Raw genomic sequence first — 20,600 nt, forward strand, 5'->3', positions numbered from 1 at the left:
CGCCCCAAAATTGTACCTTCCTTTGCTTGTGTGAGTTCGTTAGTATCGTTTGCCTCACTTGCAAACTGGCGCAATGGCTGGCTTACGGGTTTGTCCAGCACCATACGCAATGAGGTGCAGGGCCCTAATCAAGGCCGTTGCTAATTATTAGTATATATTCTATGTGTTAGTGCAGCACCTCCGAGCCAAGCCCCCGTTATGCCAGGCGCTGAACAAACACAGAACAAGGAGATGGTGCCAACCCCTCAAATACTAAGTAAAGTTAGGATTAGGTCTGAAGTGCGCCTGTATTATAAATCTAGTGCTCTCTCGTGATCCTGGGTATAGACAAAACTCAACCAATTGCAGATATCTTTTAAAATACTTATCTACACCCCGTCAGGTACCAGCTGAGTGCCTCAGCAACCTGAATGAGCATCCTCTGGTGGTGGGGAAGCATCGTCATCCTTAATTTAGAGAGGGGACAATCAGGGCCCAGAGCGACAAAGTGGCTTGTCCGAGGTCACCCGGAGAGCCTGTGGTGCCGCCGGGAATCGAAACCAGAGCTCTCAGCCTTGTGTGTGTGCGTGACCTTTGGCAGTGCTGTGACCAGAAGCAACCTCACCTGGTGCCGTGTGAGATAAGCTGTGAAATGTGCGGCGTATTATTCCCAGCCCACACTGTTTTGACAGCGGTTAAGTTTGTAACCGGACAATTCCCAAGTCGTTATCTGCATAATTAATACTGGCTGTGTCTTTAAAAATTGTTAACAAGTCCCTGGGTGACTCGTGTAATTGCCGAGTCTGGGAAAGAGCAGATCTGTGGGTCTGGCAATTGTGGGCAGGGGCTGGCTCCCTGGCTTTGGGGAATGGCCTGCAAAGGGTGTCGGGAAGGTGGGGGGGAGCAGGGGACAGTGAAAGGAAGAACATGAATGGATGGCAAAAAAAAAAAAAATCTGGATCCTCTTAAAGTGAAAAACCGGGCACTGGTGTAATAGGAAGAACCCTTGTGCTGACACTGGTAGTCCATTCCTGACACCATCCTTGCTCCTCTGCCCAGGAGTAGCAGATGTACCCGGCCTCGCAAGTTGGTTTATCAGTGGAGGCTAAATCAGTGTGGTGGAGCCAGGGTTTGCTCTGTTTACACGTCATCCAGAATTCAGGCAAGCCCTACTCCGAGGGATCTCAGCTCAACAGGAGCAACTCTGTCCCCAGAACGGGCCCTGTCCATAGGCACAGTGAAAACGCTGCGGCTGATCCTACAGCTCCCAAAGCCGCCCCTGCACAAAACATCGCCCGGCCCAGAACTAACAACGGCATGTCTTCCCAAGCAGCTAAACTTGCTTGCACACTAGGAAAAAGAACTGGGTAGGCTGTGTGAAACAGCACCACCTGGTGGTGCCAGCTGTAATAATGTTTATGGCTGCCTAATCTGGGGATGAGAAGGGAGCAGAGGGAGAGAAAAGATCTCTTGGAGAAAAAGAGTGGAAATGGCAGCAGAGAGGGATCCCGGTGCAAATTAGCTCCAGCCCATGGGCAGGATTTAGTAAGAGCCTGTGTGGTGAGGAGCAGGGCAGGCTGGGAGCTAAGGAGAATCACAGGGTGTGGCTGTCTGTGTCCAGCTGCCCCTTTCTATTCATCACAGCCCTGCCCTGGCTCCATATCTCAGCCTCTGACATCACTCGCACAGGCCTGTGACCCCGCAGTCACAGGGTTGTGACATCACAGGCGCCAAACTAGGATGTCACAGCCACCGGGCTGCGCCATCTGACGCAACAAGGGGTGGGTGTCCTCGAGGCCCAGCCCAGGGGTGAGGAGGGCGGTGGAAGGCGGAGCTGGGAAGCGTGTTGCAGGGCCTGTGCGGATCTGGGGCCATTGGGAATGTGGGGAGGAGGGGGGCCAAGGGAACAACATTAAATTGACCCTGCCCTATGGCGAAGGGAGAGTCAGTTCCCCTCCTCGAAGCGCCCCCGATGCCCCAGTTGCCTCTTGCGGCTGCCACAGTCCACTGCAGTGCTGAGGGAGCTGGGCACCGGACGCCTGCCAGGATGGATCCATCCCCCTCCCCCCCCACCGCTTCCACGTGGATCTGATTTCGAGAGCGTTTCCCGGCCAGCCCCAGATCCCCCCCCCAGCCACAAAGCAAGTGTGCTCTTCCCGGCGACGGCAGCCAGCCGGGCAGGCTGCAAACGACACAGCTCGAAGCCCAACTGCGCTGTTGGCTCCCGCACCCCCACAGTATGTCACGGATTAAGGAGAGCTCTGCTGGCACCAGCCACAGCTGGTCCGTAGGGAGCAAGAACAAGTGCGAAGGCCCGTTTCCACACACCCCCCCCCCACACACGCCCCCCCCGCCACACCTCCCGCCCGCAGATGGCGCCAGCGTAGTCCCATCTCAGAGCATGGCGTGTGAACGACCAGGGGCCCAGCGCTGCCCGCGTGGCAGAACCACGGGGTGGGAACCGTGACCCGCTTTTGATGCCAGCTCCTGGGACCCCGGCTGGCACCTTGTCCCTGGGCTGCCCCGTGGGGTGGGAATGTGACTCCCCCCACCCTCCACACACACACACCTGCCTTCCCCCCCCCCCACGTGTCGCTTGTTAGCGGGATCCACAGATTCTAACCCCCCCGCCCCCCCAGTCGCTCTTTGTGTCTCTCGGAGCCATGCGGCGGCGTGTGGAATATTACAGAACTGGCCGGCTGCCATGACATTTGGAGCAGACAGGAAACGTTCCCACTATCTTTGAAGCCTATGGAAATGTACTGAGTCACGGCGCGCCTTAACATCAGGCTTTTGGGGGAGGGCGGGGGCCCAGAATGCCACCCCCCAGAGGGGATCCCAAGTCCGAGGCCTGGCAGACGTGGGGGGGGGGAGCAGTTTTGGGAACCAGGCTGTGGAGTGCGTGCTAAGGACGGTTGTTTGCGGATCCAGAACGGGACCGACGCTCCCAAATTTCAGGGGCAGTGGGACGTGGGGGGGTCTGGCCCTAATTTTGCCTGTATTTATACCCCACCTCACGCACGCTGTGCAGAAGGGCCCGTGCCATTTCCCCCCACTCCCACCTTGTGTGACAAACGCCTGGGGAAGATGTTGCGTTTCTCCTATATGGTGTCATGCACTAAATGTCCAGGCCCACCCCCCCCACACACACACACCATCCATCCCCCTCATCTTCTCCCGGCAGCTTGTGTGTTTCCCCCAGAGTGCCAAAGCGCAAGGCGTGTTGTGGGGTACAGACGGCTCTAAGCACAAGGCAAACGAGCGATTGTTGGGGGCCAGGGGCTCTGTGTTTCCGGGAATTACCAGCTCTCCATCAGCACCCCCCCGCCCCAGAATCCACGCCCCCCCCCAAATTCACCCAACATGCCAGCAGCACAGCTGGAAGGAGTTTGGGATTCACCAAGGCTGCTTCGTTGCTGGGGTCCCCAGGCTGCCTACAGGCCATCGCCCGGGCTCTGAGATTCTGATCTGGCTTTTCAAAACCCCTACGTTTGAGGGGTGTGTGGTGAGAACAGTCACCATGGCGATAGTGCTGGTGAGGACAGTTGCCATGGCGAGGGTGTATGGCAAGACCAGTTACCATGGAGATGGGGCATGGTGAGGGGAGTTGCCATGGGGATGGCCCATGGTTAGAACAGTCACCACGGTGAGGTTGCCTGGCAAGAGGCTGGGGATGCGGCTCAGGCCATGGCGAAGACAAGGGGACGTTTGCAAAACCAAGGTGGGAGCCAAACCCAAACGTTTGCAAAACCAAAGGGGTTGGGGGTGGCGTCTGGAGCTCGGTCAAGGGAACGTGGGGGGAAGGAATGGAAACCCATGGGAAACCAGCACCCCACAGCTCACGCTCCCCTCTTCCACGAAGGCACCGTGGCAGCTGTGGTGTGCCCCACCTCGCCGGCATCCCAGTAGCAAATCACCGATGCTGGCAAGACAGGAAGGTTAAAACCGGGCAGCGCCAGCAACGCAACGACGGGCGCATCTGGCTCGAAATTAACCCCCCCAGCGTTTCATCAGGAAAGGCCGCAGAGCTGGAGGCAGGGGTGTTGGGGGTGCAGCCCGCCCACGCCAGAAAAAAGGGTGCTGCATCTTTAAGGTGGCACTGCTTTTAATGCAGGGCCTTGGTTAGGAAACAGCTTGCACCATCCCATTACACATAGCTTAGCTACAAAAGGGAAACATAATGCATAACAATAAGCTTTGATTCCAGCAAACTTGGACCGGTGCCATCGGAAGAAATAGATGAATAAAAAGGATGTTTTGGGGGGGAGCGGTGAGAGAGAGGAGGGGGCTCATAACACAGGCGCCTTTGATCTAGTGCACGCAGCGTGAGTGTGAAGCAAGTTGTGTTTGCACCCCCAAGCCTGGTGTAACACCCCCTTCACCCCCCCGTGATTGTGCATCTCGCACACCCACCCGCCTGGCTTCCTAGCCGAGATTGTAATGCCGCTAAAGTTCACTGGCACGAGGCTTTCCAGTCCAGTTCACACTAACATCTGACAAGCCCAACTTCTCATTTTCAGAGTAATCACTCCACTGCACTAATTGCACATGCAAATATGCAAATTCGTATTAATTAATTACTATACTAATTAGTTCTGTGGTATTTGCGAGTAATAAATCATTTGATGGGAGCGAGGAAGCTGGAGACCTGGCCCATTTACACTTCGCATAAAATTTTAATAGGCGCTCCGGCTGATCCGGGACAGCCGCCTCTTTGGTAGCATCTTAAAGGGACAGCGATGCCATTTGTGGATTTTTGGTTGTTTATTTGTTTGGCGCTGGGTTAAAAGGGGGTGGAGGGATAGGTGAAAAGTCCAGGGGCGCCGGGATGAAACAACCCCTCCTCCTTCCTCCCAGCTAACTCCATGCCTGTCTCGTCCTTTCCTTCCCACACAATCACATCTGGGCCCAGCTTTGTCTAGAGAGAGACTTATTGGGGCAGGTCTCCCAGCGAGCCAGGCAGGGAAGAGAGAGGATGGGGGTTAAAGGAGCCCCTGGTGTCTGGGCTAGGGAGAAAGAGGCAAGGAGATGGGTAGAAATGGAGAGAGAGAGAGAGAGAGGGTGGAAAAGAAGGAAGGAAAAGGCAAATGAACAGAGAGGGCGAGAGAGAGGCGGGGAGGTGACCTATCCCTTTAAAAGGGGGGGTCTCTGAGGGCTTCCATGGCTGTGAGAAGCCCAGATCTCAAGGCTGGTGGAAGCTGGCAGCTCTCCCTTGGCTGGGGGGCCAGCTCTGTTTCCTGGCCCTTCCCCTGAACAATCCCAGCCCGGCACAGCTTGGCTGGCAGACTTCAGTGGCATTGCAGGGAGGGAGGTTGCAGGAGCAGAGTCATTCCTGCCCTTTGCCATCATGTGTTGGCAAAACGCCCCAGGGCAACGCTGGCGCGGGCAGATGCACAACGACCAATGGAGTGACGTGCCGGAGAGCCTGGTGCGCTTGGCTTCTGACCCCCAACCCTCCTTGCTGATTTTTAAGCAGCCCCCTCGCACTTTCATCCCAGGATCTTCATGAGATTTTCAGGTGTTAATTAAGGGAGCCTTTCGGACCCCTCAAGGTTGGGGGGGGGGCTCGGCATAATCACCCCTCATTCTGCAGATGGGGAAACTGAGGCACAGAGAGAGGCGAGGACACACAGTCAGTCTGTGGCAGAGCTGGGAGGGACCCAGGAGCCCTGTCTCCCAGATGCTTGCTCTGACCCAGATAGCTTGACACCACTGCTTTGCAGAGCCAAGAATAGGACCCAGGAGGAACCCTGATGCCCAGGTCCTTGCTCTAGCTGCTAGGCCACACTTCCCTAGAGAAGTAAAAACAGAGAAAGAGTGTAGCCCATGGACAGAGTCCTGGGCTGATTTGTGAGATACCCAGCTTTCATTCCTTGCTATGTGACCGTGGGCAAATCTCCGTGCCTCTGGCTCCCCTCTTGATCTGTTTAGACTGTAAGCTCTCAAGGGCGGGACTGTCTCTGTGTTTATACAGCACCTAGCACAATGGGGCTCAAGGTGCAATTCTGACCCACAAGCAGCTTGTGATAAAGTGAACTGTGCAATGGGCAAACCCTGCCCTCCCAACCAGCTGACCCCAATTATCCAATCCTTTCAGAGGCTGCTGGGAGTGGGCGGAGCCTGGGGTCTATATAAGTCAGACCCAGCTCACCCCACCTAGGGGGAAGCATCACACAAGAAGATTGAGAAACTGAGTCAAGGGGGGGAATGTACTGAGTCTGGGGGTAGTTAGGCCCAGTTGGGGGCTGCTTCTCTAGGGCCCTTTGGACTTGCCTGAGAGGTAAGAGAACTTATGGGGAGATGGGGCTAATGACGTTGTGTGCAGATAATGAGGAACTCAATACAAATACACCCTAAGTACTCCTATGTTCTCTCTGGCTCCCTGCCCCTCTCTCCCCACCCCCCTTTCCAACTCTTCCGTCATGGGCAACTCATTCTGACCCACCTGGCAAGAGCTCGGTGACGACTGCCCTGACCTACGAAAGCCCCAAGTTCTACCCCCTCCCGCAGCTAAGCAGACTTTGCTCCCCAGGGCTACGGGCACCTCCTGCACTCTGCCAGTCAGGAGTTTCTTGATTCATCAACCTTTGCTCTCCCAGGAGATGATTGCAGGGGCTTCAAACTGCCACTTGGCTTTGTTCAGCCTGAGGCTGACTCCAGGATCGTGTCCCGCTGTGTGTCTAGCCCCCCTCATTGTGGTACCTGAGCCTTCTCCATCACCAGTGAGTTCTCTCCCCTAATGGAGAAGCATCCACATCCCTCCTGTAATCTCTTTAGAGTGGGATTTGCAAGCCACCAGTGGAGCTGGGTGCTTGATAGCGATTTAGACTTGCATGCTCCCAGAGATGGCTGGCGGGCTAGGGAGTGTTGGTGGGGGCTCCAAGAGCTGTGGTCTTGGTGTTAACATCCCATTGAGAAGGATGGGGCAGCTCCTCCCCCTCTCAGAGCAATTGGTTCAGGCTCTCGGCAGACCCAAGCTAGCTTTAACCAGCTCGCTCACAGCCAATAGCGGTGAAGCAGCCATGGCAGAGATAAGGCTGGATAAATCCTGATCTGAAGTTCGGGAGTGGTTTGGTTTGTCTCGTTATCCAGCTAGGCAGCATCGGTTCCCAAAGCTCCAGCTCTGAGGATCTCCGATGTCGGTTCCAAAGATGATCAACATCTTTAGATTCTCCTGCTTGCTCCCGCTCCTCGCACTGGGAGGTGCTCAGGCACTCCGGTGGTGGGCGTCGCTCTCCGAACCTGCTGGCAGATTGGCCCATCGGTGCCCGTTGTCCTTCCCTGCCCCACATTGCTGCCGCTAGCAGCAGCCATGGCAGAGTCTCCCCTGCAGCCACCTTCGGGGATTTTGCAAGCCTTTAATTGTCGTAAGCGCGGATTAATTAAGCAGCGATAAACACAAAGCCATGCATTATTGATGAATAAGGGTGAGTTCAGGTTGGTGCAAACATTGTAATTAAATATAAACCTCAATCTGCCCAATTGTTAACTTACAAATTACATTACTATCATGACATGTGTCGTCGTGCCCAGCTGCTGGTGAGGGGTCACGAGGAGAAGGATTTAACCTTATAGACGGAGTGAACCAGGCCCTGGGACTTACTAAACACCCGGCACAAACGTCGCATTGAGATCGGGGGGGGGGGCAGCCAGTAGCCTTGAAAAGGACTTCCCCAGTCCTGAATCTCCATCCGGAATCTCTGTTTGCGTTTGTGGGGGAGGGGGACAGTTTGGTTAATTGTTTCCACTCCTTGTTCTTTGTCAAGGTGGGTCCAAACTGTAGCTTTCACATAGAGCAAGGAGATCTTGGATGTAATGGTTAGATCACTTGCCACAGAAGGACCGTCTCCTTAGCTGTGGCCTGCAGCTCTGTTCTGCTGGGCTGTCCAAAGCCGCCCTGCCCATCGATATGGGGGGTGGTTTGGTTTTTTAGTTCTGGGTTTTGTTGTTTTAATCTCTGCAGCTATCCCACCCCCTCGCCCTCCCCCCGACACCCATGAGTAACAGCAGCTCCCTGTAAACTGGTTCTGAAACTGTCAAAAATCATGAGTCAAGCGCTGCCCCCCACCCCAAATCATGAGATTGGCTTTAAAATTGTGAGATTTTAAAAAATAAAGAAAGAGAACCCACCCTTTCTTTACATGCTGGTTCCCACGCCTCTAGGGCTGCTTGGGTCATGCTTTCTCAGGCCTTTTCTCTGCAACCACTAGAGCAGCTTTTTTTCTTTTTCTTTTCTTTTCTTTTCTTTAAATGAAAGCTGAGATTCTCTGGTCAGATGACTCCAGGAACTTGGGGCTTTAAAGGAGTTGTTGTGTTGGCAGTCCTGCCCTCCCTACAGCCCCCAACCTTTGGGCAAGTTTGGACACCGGGCAGATCTCTTGTTGCATCTGAACCAACCCCCAAATCCAACCCCTCTCTCTCAGCTCTCTGCAGCTCAGGCTTTGAAAGAAACAACACTCAGGCCTGGGCACTGATTTATTTTAGTTTAGTTTTTTTTGCAGAGGTGGGGTCTGTGCTCAGAAGAAGCTAAGCCCACAGATCTTCTGTTGACTTCAGCTCTGGAGTGGAGGAGACCGAGCACGGCGCAGCATGAGGTCCCTAAAAACCCGAGAAAGTTTGGCCAAATTCTTAGCTGCCCCTTACTCCCCTCATTCTCCTTCCCCTCCTCCCCACCACACCGTTATCCTTCTCTAAGGCCAGGGAGGTTCCTGCTTCAACGTCTGATGTTTACAGTGTCGTCAAGATTGCCCACAGTAAAGGTGGGGGGGGTGAGGTACCGATAGATGCCGTCTTCTAACCGGACTTGGTTACAATCGATGGCTCACTGACTTCAGTGGGCTTTGGATAAGGCCATGTGTGAGCAACCCTCATCCAGGTACAGTAATAACAGAGGAGACGCTGGGGAGGCCGAGCGTGATGAGGAGGCTGGAGTTAACATCTCTACTAGTGAGACTGAAGATCTCAAAGGAGGGCTTGGTTCTGATCCAGGGGGTTGGCTGGAAATTAGAAACCGCTCCTGGTTCCAGCTGCAGATGAACTCCCCGAGCGCTTGATCTGCATAAGGCGGCCCGCCAACAATCTGCTCGGCTGAACGACTCTCCCTGTGCAATGAGTGGCTGAGTCTCAGCCCAGGTGCTCACGGGTGAGGTGACCACTGCAGAAAGCCCCAGAGTGGGTGCAGATAACAGATCAGTTTCCTGGGCACCTTCCTCCCAGCGCAACCAAGTCCGTGATCTCTGTCCCAATAGCAACTAGAGGCTGCATCCAAGATCAGGGTCTTGGGCTGGGCGCTGCGCAGCCAGTCTCTGCCCCAAGGAGCTCACAAGCGAAGTCTGGCAGAGCCCGCAATGGAATCCAGTCCCAGCTCACCGTCGTGGACCATGAAAGCTGTGCCCCATCTGCCCCCGGGGGACGCTGCAGGCTGGCGGAGTGGGTCTCGCTGGACTCGTTAATGCTGAGCTACCCCTGCTTGCCTCGCAGAGTTCAAGAAAGGAGATTTTCACAGCCATTTCCAAGACACACTTGCTGCTAAATATTTCCCCTCCCATCCAGATGGAAAGGGGCTGCGGCAATCAATTACTTCCAGAGTGCTTGGAAGGCATTCAAGGCTCTGCATGCACATGCTGTTTGACACACACACGGTCACACACACACACCCGCACACACTTGAACACATGTGCGTATACACACAAACTCAGTCCCATAAACAGACACCCATGCTCAAAGTCTCAGTCTCTCTATCACATGCAGACACTTGCTCACATATATCCATCAACTCGCACAATCACACTTCCATACGTTTACAACAAGCACCCGATCGTACGCGCACACGCATGTGGTCATACAGCCACATGCGCACAACTCCCAGCCTCACAGAGCTGAGCGTACAGCTGCACGTGCTCTCACTCGCGTGACCACGTGCACGCACGCTGCGGCTCAGCCTGGGCCCTCCTCTCAAGGATGAATGAGACGCGCTCTTGTGCGGAGAAGTGAAGCCTGTGGGATCCGTTCGTGTTTATCGTCCCTCCTGCTCCAAAGAGCAGAGGAGATTTTGCTAAATGGACCTGGCCTCTGCTGTCCTTCATAGGGGATGCAGCCCAGGCTGGGGGCTGCAGGGGGGGGGAAGGAAAAAAAAGTTTCTGGGATCTAGGTGTGATGATCCAAGAATGGCCAGGGTCCTCGTGTACTCAGGGGTTGCTCTAACTTACAGTGGCTCCTCACAATAGCCCCACCCCCTATATCTCCCCAGCCCACGCTAGCCGGGGTCCCTGCTGCTCCTTCCCCTAGCCGTGCCCCTACGGGAGGAAATGCGTGAGCAGGTCTAGCAGTAGGACTGCCTGCACTGGCCCTATGTCGCCTTTGCCCTCAGGTGAGCCATTCCAGCCCCTAGCCAGCGTGAAGGGGCTGAAGAGGGGTGCAGAGTTCTCCCCAAGGCCTCTACCCGGTGACACCCCCACTTTAATTTGGCCACATGCTGCAAATCAGACTGCGCCTCACGAGCGGAGCCTGCCCAGACTTGAGCTGACATCAGCTAGGCCCAGATTGTACAGCGCCTGGCGCATGTGCCTTGCTCTGTAACGGTGACGCTCAAGCCGACGTGGGGTGAGAGCCAAATGAGCGATCGGCATTACCCAGAAAAGCCCCAGGCGTGTGGATTCGTTGTTTCATTTGCTATAATACTGTGTGTTCCTATTTAACCAGTAGGCGGGGAAATATTGATTTTGTATAGAATTCTGACAGCAAAGTGGTGGGCCAAGTAGTATTTTATCGACCACGATTGGTTAATAAGCCAGTAAACGCAGCTGATGGACGAATTACTGAGTGGTTAATAATGAGACCAGTGTGTTAGGAGATGCACTGAAGTGCTACTGTTAGCCCAGGAGCCTCCCTCTGAGTATCTCTGCTCTCTAGTAAAAGCCTCCGCACTAATTTGCACGTGTTTCACTTTTCACCAGGTAACCTCCAGGTGCTTACAAAGGAGGGCCGAGATCCTCGTGGCCGTTTTGCAGACGGGGGAAGCTGAGGCAAGGGGACAGCAAAGCACCAATTCAGGGCCAGAGCTGGGAAGAGAACCACACACAATGGACGTGCCGGGTATGTAATAATAGTTACACGACACACTCACAGACGGACAGACAGAAATGCTGTCATAACTGGAGCTCAGTTAAATACACCCCCCCTCAGGCACCTGTGTGTACCACGACTCCCCCGTTCTCCCTGCTCTCCACGGAGGCCGCGAACCCCAAAAGAATCCCCTTCGTTCATTCATTAGGGCAGAGCCCGGCGGTGGAAATGGGCCCAGCTCCAGGGGAGTCAGTGGCCACTTCGTATCCTGCCTGTCGGGTTTGGACTTGGGAGGCGAGTTTGATTTTATTTTTTTCCAAGGCTGCTAATAATCATGCAGCCCCCTCCCCCGTGCTGCCATGGCGGAAATCACTCCTAACGACGACATAATGTCTTAACGGGGCGCTATCCCTTGGGGAGCCCAATTAAACAGGCTGGGTTCCCCCCCCCCCCCCAGTTCCTTCACACGTGCAGAAAAACAAACAAACAAAAAACCCCTACGAATAATTTCATTCTGAAAAGTAAGTGCTTTGCTCTGCCCATATGTTCCGTCCCTTTTAAGAGATTTGCATTTGAAAGTCTCCTTCGCTGAGATTCCTCTTTGTGGAGCCAACTTAAAAGTGCAATTTCTTCATGAAAGGACAAGATTGTTTTCCATCCAACTCATTATATGAACTTTTCTTTCTTTCTCCTCCTCCCGGCCCCCTTCTACTTTTCTGCCTTTCTCTTTCCCTTCTTCAAAGACATCGAACCCTTCTGTTGCGATTTTGCCATCTAATCGGAAGCACACTTTACAGACCAGGACTCCCTCCATTCTGCAGTTCTGCTGGTTTCTTTTTTTCCCAGTTTTGGAGCTCCTGTGAATTGCAGGCATGGAGGGGCTGAGCTCTGTGTGTGTATTCGTGATATACACCAGGGACCTGATCCAACGCGAACAGGCGTTAGCAGGTGTCTTCCATTGACTCCAATGAGCGTTGGGTCAGGGTTGTTGAGGATCTGTCCCAAAGATTTTTGAGCCTCAGGGATCAGGTGTAAGCTTCTCCATCCCTGTGTCTCATTTCATACAGGCTTCAAATAAACCCAGAGAACTCACCCCAAATAAACCCAGAGAACTTCCCATTACACCCAGAACCAGAGATGGCCCCAAAAACCGGTCTCTGGATCCAAACTGTCTTGGTCTTTGGGATTGGTTGAATCCAGACCTGGACTTCACAGCTGTACCTACCCTGCCCCAAGCCTCATCATCAGCTCAACAGGGCTCCCCCCTAGGCTCCCCTCAAACTTCGGGTTCCCAACTGGATCCCAACACACCAGGACCAGTGTATGCCCTCTGCTCGCAAGGAAGCTGGTTCCATCTGGTCTGGTTCAAAACCCCGCCTGATGGAGTTCCTAGCCAGGTTTTCTCAGGAAGCAGGTGGGTGGTAGGATTTCAGGTTCTTGTCCGGCCTAGTATAGAATTAGGCCTGTTTTCAAGGCAGCCTCTGATTTTTGGGGATCCCAACCTGAGACACCACAGGCTGGGCTTTCACCACCACTTCCCACTGACTTCAGCCACAGTGTTCTGTCTATCTTAGGTACTTATATAACCCCCATCACCCGAGGATGAGCACCTCACAATCTTTTGTGTGCTTACCCTCACAACACCCCTCTAAGATAGGGCAGTTCTGGTGTCCCCATTCTACAAATAGGGAAACTGAGGCACAGCCAGGCTAAGTGACTTGCCCAAGGGCAAGCAAGGAGTCTGTGGCAGAGCAGAGAATTGGTCACAGGTCTCCAAAGGCCAAGGCTAGTGCCTTCACCCTTGGGCCATCCCTTCCTTATAGCTACATGTGCTCAGTCTGACCAACTGTTTTTGTTTGTTCCTTGGGCCCCTCTGATCTCCAGACGAAGGTGATTCAAACAGAGAGGCTGCCAGGATCAGTGGCCAAACCGGAAACAATTGGCTGTAGGAACTGTGGTGCATGGTAAATTGTGCTAAGAATTACACGCTATACCTTTCCTTTGTAATGGGGTTTCCTGGTCCTGCTGGCAGGCTAGTAGATGCTGTAGGGCAGCTTGTGATCTGAGTCAGTTCTGCAGCCAACCAGCCTAGAATAAAGGCGGAGGTGGGGGGTAAACTGTACCTCGCTGCTTTAGGGAGCAGCCTGTTTTGTCTCCCTCTGTGTTTGGGTGCCAGTGCATTGTCGTTCTGAATTCTAAGGAATAAAGTCGTGGTAGGCTGCAGCCATCCAGCAAGAGTCTTTTACCTTTTTATCTAACTTCTTTCTGTGTGTGCCGGGAACACAACAGGAACCAGCTGTGAAACTGCCACATCCCCAGGGCCTTTGGAGCTGAGTGCCTGCTCCATGCCTACCTTTTCTCGGGGTGGCTTTGAACCAACAACTGGCTACATCTCCCAGCTACTTGATGCTTTAACCAGTCATCCGACCCCCACAACCACAAATTAAAATCCAGCAGGAAAATGGCAAAGCGGAGGAATACAGCCTGTTTGCTTTTTATTTACACCCCCCTCATGGATCTAGAAACCTCCCCCCCTCCTAACGAGTGCAATTCAATTGGGGGGGGCAAAATCCCTAATTATAAATACACAGGGAAGAGTGGGTGAGAGAGAGTGCTGGAAAAACCAACTAGATTAATCTGTTCGCCTCCACCATCCCAGAGTGCCCCTCTTCTGAGCGGAGGGGTAGTAGATTTGGCAGCTGTTAGCTATTTATTAACCAGTCATGGTTAAATTGGTTTATAAATTAACAGATGTTTTAACTTTATTCTTTCTTCTGGGAATGCAGGCAGCAAACTGATCTGTGATTGCAGCTCAGGCCTGGTGATACTGGAGAGAGAGGGTGAGGCGCTTTCCTGCTTCTTTCCTGGCCACTGGCCCTTTCTCCCCTGGCAAAGTTGGAGGATTCCTCTGTGGCAGAGATCTAGCTGTCATAGGTACGTAACTGGCCCCTTTAACTGTAGGATCTGAGCCCCTCGTGTTTTTCAGTGTGTTTTGTATCCTTCCCACCTTGCTGACAAACAGAGTGAGGTACAGAGCTTTCGATACAGGGAAATTGACCAGCACACCTATAGGAATACCTTTCATCAGTCGATCTCAAAGCGCTTTACCAAGGAGAGCAGGATCATTAGCCCCATTTTACAGATGGGGAAACTGAGGCACGGAGAGGGGGATGTGACCTGCCCATGGTCACCCAGCAGGCCAGTGGCAGAGCTGGGAACAGAGCCCAGGTTTACTGAGGTCCTATCCACTGGGCCGTACTGCCTACAGTGGAATGATCGTTCTACTATAGGTATGCCCATAGAACTCCCCTGTGTGGACATTCCATTCTGGAAGTGGAGTAGTTACACCCAATTTCCCCATGTAGACAAGCCCACTGAGATTTGCCCAAGGTTGTCTTTTTTTTGTTTTTGTTTTTTAATCGACTTATACATCTTTGCTCTGTCTCCCTTCTTTGTATTTTGAACCTTTTTCTATCTTCGCTGTACCACCTGTGCATTCACTAATAACCCAGGGAAGCAGGGATTTGAAGCCAGTTAAGCACCTTCCTCAGATGGGCCTGAGTCCCCACTGGCCTGCACCACCTAGCTCCACGGGCACATGAGCAGGATCAAAATGGTGGCGTTTCCCAGCCGCATTGCACGGGAGTGGGAGGTTTTTGTTTTCAGTGTAAGCCACAGTGTGAACTGAAACAGCTTGAGTTACGCAGGCATAGCCCCGGTGGCGTTGCTGATTTAGTAGCAGAGGGGCTTTTTAAAATGGAGTGTATTTCGCTTGGGAAGGGGTTGGAGCTAGGCCAAAAAGAGCTGCGTTTGTACTGGTATAGCAGCGTGGCATTCACGGCTCGCACAAGCTTTGCTTTCTTTCGTGTCCAATTCCAACCGGCCGTGCAGAACAACTGCAGGGTTTCCCAGTGCTTCTATGGGTAGCTGGGCGCTGGAAGTCACAGTCCCCCGTGCTGCAGTGTGCCCACGTCTCTACGTCTCCGTAGCTCTATAACGCTACTAGTGAACTGGAAACGCTTTCCCATGGCAAGAGAACCTGATTTCCTCCTACAATCCCATTTGTGCTACTCACAACTCCAGGAAGGGGTTCTGATGGGAGCAGACCTTCACCAGACGGTCTCTGGGTGGGAAAAGGCTGTTGGGTCCCAGCTAGACTCATCCCCTCAGGCCAAGGCAAGTTTGTTCCCTACGGAAGGTAGAATCACAAATATGAAGGCCAGAGGGAACCTCTAAGATCACCAGCCTGACCTATTGTGTAACACGGGCCAGGGAGCTCTTCACAGAGTCCACTCTGAGAGGTCTTGAGTGGCACTGGATGAAACGTTTTGTGAGAACAGTCTGTTTCACAAAGTGAAAAATTTCATCAAAAATGTCTTTCTTTTTTTTTTTTTTTTTTTTTTTTAAATTTTCCACTTTTTTCAACTACATGGAAAATTTTCCTCTCACTCCCGCCCCCCCCAGCCACTGTCTTTTTCCATGGCAAAAAGGAAAGAAAGAGGGGAATGAGGAACCTAAGATGAGAAAAAAACACTTCCACATTTTTTCAAAAAGCTGAACATCTTCGTTGAAAAACTTGGGGGGGGGAATCATTTTGTCTTTATAATGAAAATTATTCCAAATGTTTCAAAACAATGTCTGCAATTATTAGCATACTCCAGCCAGCTCTGTTGTTGTTGATGATTCGTATTGCTGTAGCACCTCTGAGCCCCAGTCATGGCCCATGACTTCATGGTGCTAGGTGCTGTACACAGAACCAAAAGATGTCCTTCCACAGGATGGAGCCTTCAACACCGCCTGGGAAACTGTCTCAGTCTCTTCAAGACTAGCTGAACCAAAATCTCAGTGCAAACGTCCCCTGAATTTGTAGGTTCTTCAAAGTCCAAATCCAGATATGATCCTCCTCCGGCTGTGCAGGGTGGATCTACATCACCGATCTGACAGGTCTAATTGGGCTGAATCCTGAACACATGATGCGTTGACTTCAAGGTGGGTTTGCTTGAGGGAGGGCTCCCAGCCTCATCTGTCCGCTAAGGATGAAATTTCTTTGCTCGCTTTCTGTGTGTTGGGTGCTGAGACAATTGTATGTGTGGTGCATGGAAATACGGCCATTAAACTAGCCTAGGTTTTTCCTCATCACAAGAAGGATGTTTGTAATGAATCCAGATTCTCTCTGAGCTCCTGCTGCCTGCCTTCCCCTGCAGCCTGATATTGCACATCCCACAATGCTTTGCACCGCAGTCATTTCCATGGCAACCGTTTGTGAAGTCAGGGATGAGCTATGACATCAGGTTGAGACTGCCAGGGGCAGGAACTGAGAGGTAGAAAAACCAGCAACTAAAGCCCTTGGTTGTTGATGACCACCAATGGGCAGGTTCACTTGGATACAGGGTTTTTCTTCACTTCCTGTCCCAAACTGAATTGTGTAATGTTGCTGCGTGGCTGTTAAACAGCTTCTGTGCTCCACACCAGAGATGGCTGCATTTCAGTAGTAAAGGAAGTGAAAAGATTGTGAACGCAACACAGATTTTTTCTTTTGGGTCATGAACCTTCAGGCCAGTCCATAACCCAGAGATGTCATTTTTAGCAAAATAGGCATTTTAAACCTCAAACAGGCAACATTCTAAAAGCAGCGTTTGTTCTGATGCAAAATGATCTTTCTCAACAAAAAAAAAATTGAATGTTCAAACTTTTTTTTTGGTTAAAAAGGGGTTTTTCCAAGAGGGAAAAAATGGGAAATTCTTGAGGGGGAGGAAATAGGGGGGTTTTCCACAAAATTGAGCCATCTGGGAAAAATCAAAGCAAAAAACATCTGCATGGAAATATTTTTGTGGGTCTTGCATTCCACTGAGAAATTCCCACTCACCCCGACGAGCTGGGAAAGTGGCTTGGAGTCTTCACAATGAGGGTGCTCTGGACCTGGAATTTAGTGTTGTTTTATTTTGCCAGCGATGCCCTTCACCATATTAATCCCAGTTCTGTATTTCAAGCAGCTTCCAAATGGTGGGACCATTTGGACACCGAAGTTTGGTTCAGTCCGAAATAAGGCACTGGGCCATGTGCTCACATTTGAATTGGGGTTCAGAAATTGGACACCCCCAGAACTCGGCAGGGTGGGATCTGGGGGTTTGATCTGAGCTCTCTAATGTAACCACAAACCCTGGGGCAAGTCATCAGCTGCAAGGATAGAACCTGGGTCTCTTCTAGCTCTTAAATGCAGGATCCTCAGTCATTTCTGTTAACCATGGCCCTGCAGCAGACATAGCAAGCGCTAGTTGGCCTAGCCACCACTAGAGGGGGACAATGACACACCACCCCGGCATAGTTTGCACTAATTATAGGCAGTATATGTAGTTAAGGTTCCCCAACACTTTCTATTATAAGAACCTGTTTTCAGTTGCTTGTTACCATTTGGGCTGAAATTTACCATGCTGAATGTGGTCGCATCCAATTCAGTGCTGTCCTTGTAATAGGAGGACTAGGGGACAGCCAATGAAACTGAAATGCGGGAGGCCGAGAGAAAGGGAAAGCTTTCTGTACCCAAAGCACTGTTGGCATGTAGAACTCCCTGCCACTAGATCTGCAGTGAGGCCAAGAGATTCAGCAGGATTTGTTTTAAAAAGAGGCTATGGATAAGCACAGCCACAGTGACAATAAACAGGATGAAAAGGGTTATGGTAGGAGCGAGAAACTCTCATTCTTAGGGCATAAAACCACCCACTAACTGCCTGAAAGACACTTCCCCAAGGGGATGGTTATTCCACAACTGGGGAGTCAGGATCATTACCCCCCAAGTTGCAGATGGGGAAACCGAGGCACAGAGCAAGGAAGGGACTTGCAGCGGGTTAGTAGCACTGCTTGCAAGAGTCCTGGCTCCTGTTTCAACCACTGAACCCACTGCCTTCCACTCATGGGCATAGAACCCAGGAGTCCTGCGTCCCTCTCTGCCCCCGTTCTAACAACAAGCCCTTCACGTCCCTCCCAGTCATGGGCATAGAACCCAGGAGTCCTGACTCCCCCCTGTCACTCTAACCACTAAACCACACTCCCCTGGAGAGCCAAGAATAGAAGCTGGACTTCCTGACTCTCAGTCCAGTCTCCCCCGGGGCAGACGACTGGGCTTGTTTTTCCTGGGGTTTTGTTTCTCACCAAGACTCAGCCTGCGTCGCCTGAGCTTAGTGCTGGGTTCACGCCCCACTCCTGCTCACGGCAGTGCGGCCTCCCCATCACAGCCAGCCATAGCCCAGCCCCTCAGCATGCTGTCAGTGGGGCTGTCCCAGGCATCTCCGTGGGGGGCTCAGCCCATGGCCAGATCGGCCCCCCTCGCCCCCACTGGTGGTGTGATTCCCAGTGATGCTGTGACCCCCTTTGTCCACAGCCGTGCTCCTTTAACCCCCCCTCGTTCTCATCTCCCCCCGGGGGGGAGCTGCTTGCGCTGAGCCCTGCTGAAAAGGTACCGTGGTTGCTCGGGGTGACGGGCAGAGGTGACGGTCGCAGATGATGCCCTGCCGGGCTCTTGGCTCCCCTTCAGGCTCCTCAGGCCGCTGCCACCTCTGTGCTGGGGCTGCTGCACTGAGCCAGGCCCGGGGGGTGGCAGAGTGGCTTGCTCAGCATCCTGACCCCAGCTGGGGAGGCCGCCGGGAGCCCCCCATGGGGTCTCCGCCAGGGGGAGGAGCAGCAGAGCAGAGCGCAGGCTTTCCCTGCCGCGGTGCTGTGGGCTCTAGGCCCAGGTCTGCAACCCTGCCGGTCCCTGCGGCTGCAGGTTCAAATCCCAGCTGGGGTTTGTGGCGTGCAGGGGCCTGTGTGGGCTTTCCCCCCCCAGGCCTGGAGCTCTGGGGAATGGGCAGAACTGTCCACGGTAGCATCTTCCAGCTGAAGATCTCAAAGCAATATCTGTGGCTTGGTCCTCAACAATGGTGGTTCCTCCCCGCTCACCATGTGAGGGACCACAGAGGCAGGCTTATCTCCATTTTGTAGCCAGGTAAACTGAGGGCCAGAGGACAAGGTTGCATGCTAAGTTGGTGGCAGGATCTGGGAAAAGAACCCAGGAGTCCTGACTGCTGGTTTCCCCTGCTCCGAAACCACTAGACCCCCCACTCTCCCTGCAGTATCAAGGAAAGAACCCAGGAGTCCTGCTTTCTAGCCCACGCCTCCTCTGCTCTAACCACTAGACCACGTGACCTTCCCAAGTCGCGCCCTCGGCTACTGAGTTTTTCCAAGCCAGCTCCGGGCCCACAAGCCCGACCTGCTGCTCTCCTGACGCCAAGCCAAAGAGCCTGAGGGCTGGTTTGCCCTTGTGGGCAGCCTGGTGCCCAGCTCTTTGTGCCTGGAGACGGTGCATCTGCCAGGAGCCCCCCCTGCTCCCCGTGGTGAGTGCTGAAATCTGACATGTGTGTGCCACCGGCCTGAGCAGCGAATCAGCCGGCAGAGCCGGCATCCCCAGGTGGCAGGTAGGGGGCCCCCTTGGCCTGCTAATTCGCTGGCAAAGCCTTCATCAGCAAATGCTATCCGCCCAGGAGGGGAGAGAGTGTCCCCCCCACATTGTTACGCCCTGCTTGCTACTCTGACGCTGGCTCCGACAGCACCCCTGGCTAAGGAGGGGCACCAAGGGATGGCATCTAGCCCCTGGAGCGAGCCCCAAAGGCTGACCGGGTACAGCCTGCCACCCTCCCCTGGATCATAGGCCGGGCCTGCGTCAGGTTCCGGGAGAGAGGCAGCGAGAACAGAGACACAGGCTCCTGTTAGAGGACAGGCTGGGAAAGGACCTTGATTGCCCAGAGAGGCTTGGCAGAGCCGGCCGGCGACAATTTGCCAAATTTGCTCTGCTCCAGCCTGTCTCCAAGCCGGATCCCCAGCGCCAAGGTCATTGATCTAATGCCCAGATCTTCGCTTGTGACGAACCGGCAAGCATCTGCCTGCCAAGCGCCCGGCCCGCCTGCCAACGGTGGCTGAGGGCTGACACCTGCTGGCTGTCGGTGCCGCTGCAGCACTCGGACCTTGAGAAGGCCCGGCAGTGCCCGGCGCTGGGTCCTGGCCCCACCCTCTGTGGAATCGCTGGTGCGGGCAGCAACGGGGCTTGATTCATTTTTCTTCTGCAGCAGGCTCGAGAGACCGCAACCAAGTTCAAAGCCCTGCTGGTCTGGGCACACAGTCCCTGCCCTGGAAAGCTTATCGGCTAGATAGGCACTACAGGAAAAGGATGGGAGGGGAAACTGAGGCACCGAGTGGCAAAATGGCTGGCCCAAGGTCACCCAGCAGAGGTGGGAACAGAACCCATGTGTCTCTCAAATCCTGAGCGAGGCCATTGCACTAGCCCCACCCAGGAGGAGGTTCCGTTCCCACTTCTAGGACCTTGTCAGCATTATTTTCCCAGCTGCGTGCCTCAGTTTCCCCACCTGAGTGAAGGGGGGAAAGGATGACAACCGGGGGCTGCCTCCCGTGACACTGCATGCATTAGCGAGGGACGTGGTGGATTCTCCATCTCTTGTTGGCTTCAGACCCATAGCAGCTGCCATCACCCAACAGAGGTCTTGGACTCAATACAGGTCATTGGGTGA

General features: G+C 53.4%; 1 long non-coding RNA gene across 1 annotated transcript; it reads left to right on the forward strand.

Moving 5' to 3' along the window:
• The first annotated feature begins 6,181 nt into the window (after positions 1–6,181).
• Positions 6,182–16,655, forward strand: LOC137148279 (uncharacterized). Its single transcript, XR_010918494.1, has 4 exons — positions 6,182–6,259; positions 10,935–11,073; positions 13,830–13,977; positions 15,821–16,655. It is a non-coding gene; the product is annotated as an uncharacterized lncRNA (long non-coding RNA).
• The last annotated feature ends 3,945 nt before the right edge of the window (positions 16,656–20,600 follow it).

Source organism: Emydura macquarii, unplaced genomic scaffold (genome assembly GCF_026122565.2).
Source record: "Emydura macquarii macquarii isolate MOO-44397 ecotype Brisbane River unplaced genomic scaffold, CSIRO-AGI_Emac_v2 contig_629, whole genome shotgun sequence".
Classification (NCBI taxonomy): Eukaryota; Metazoa; Chordata; order Testudines; family Chelidae; genus Emydura; species Emydura macquarii.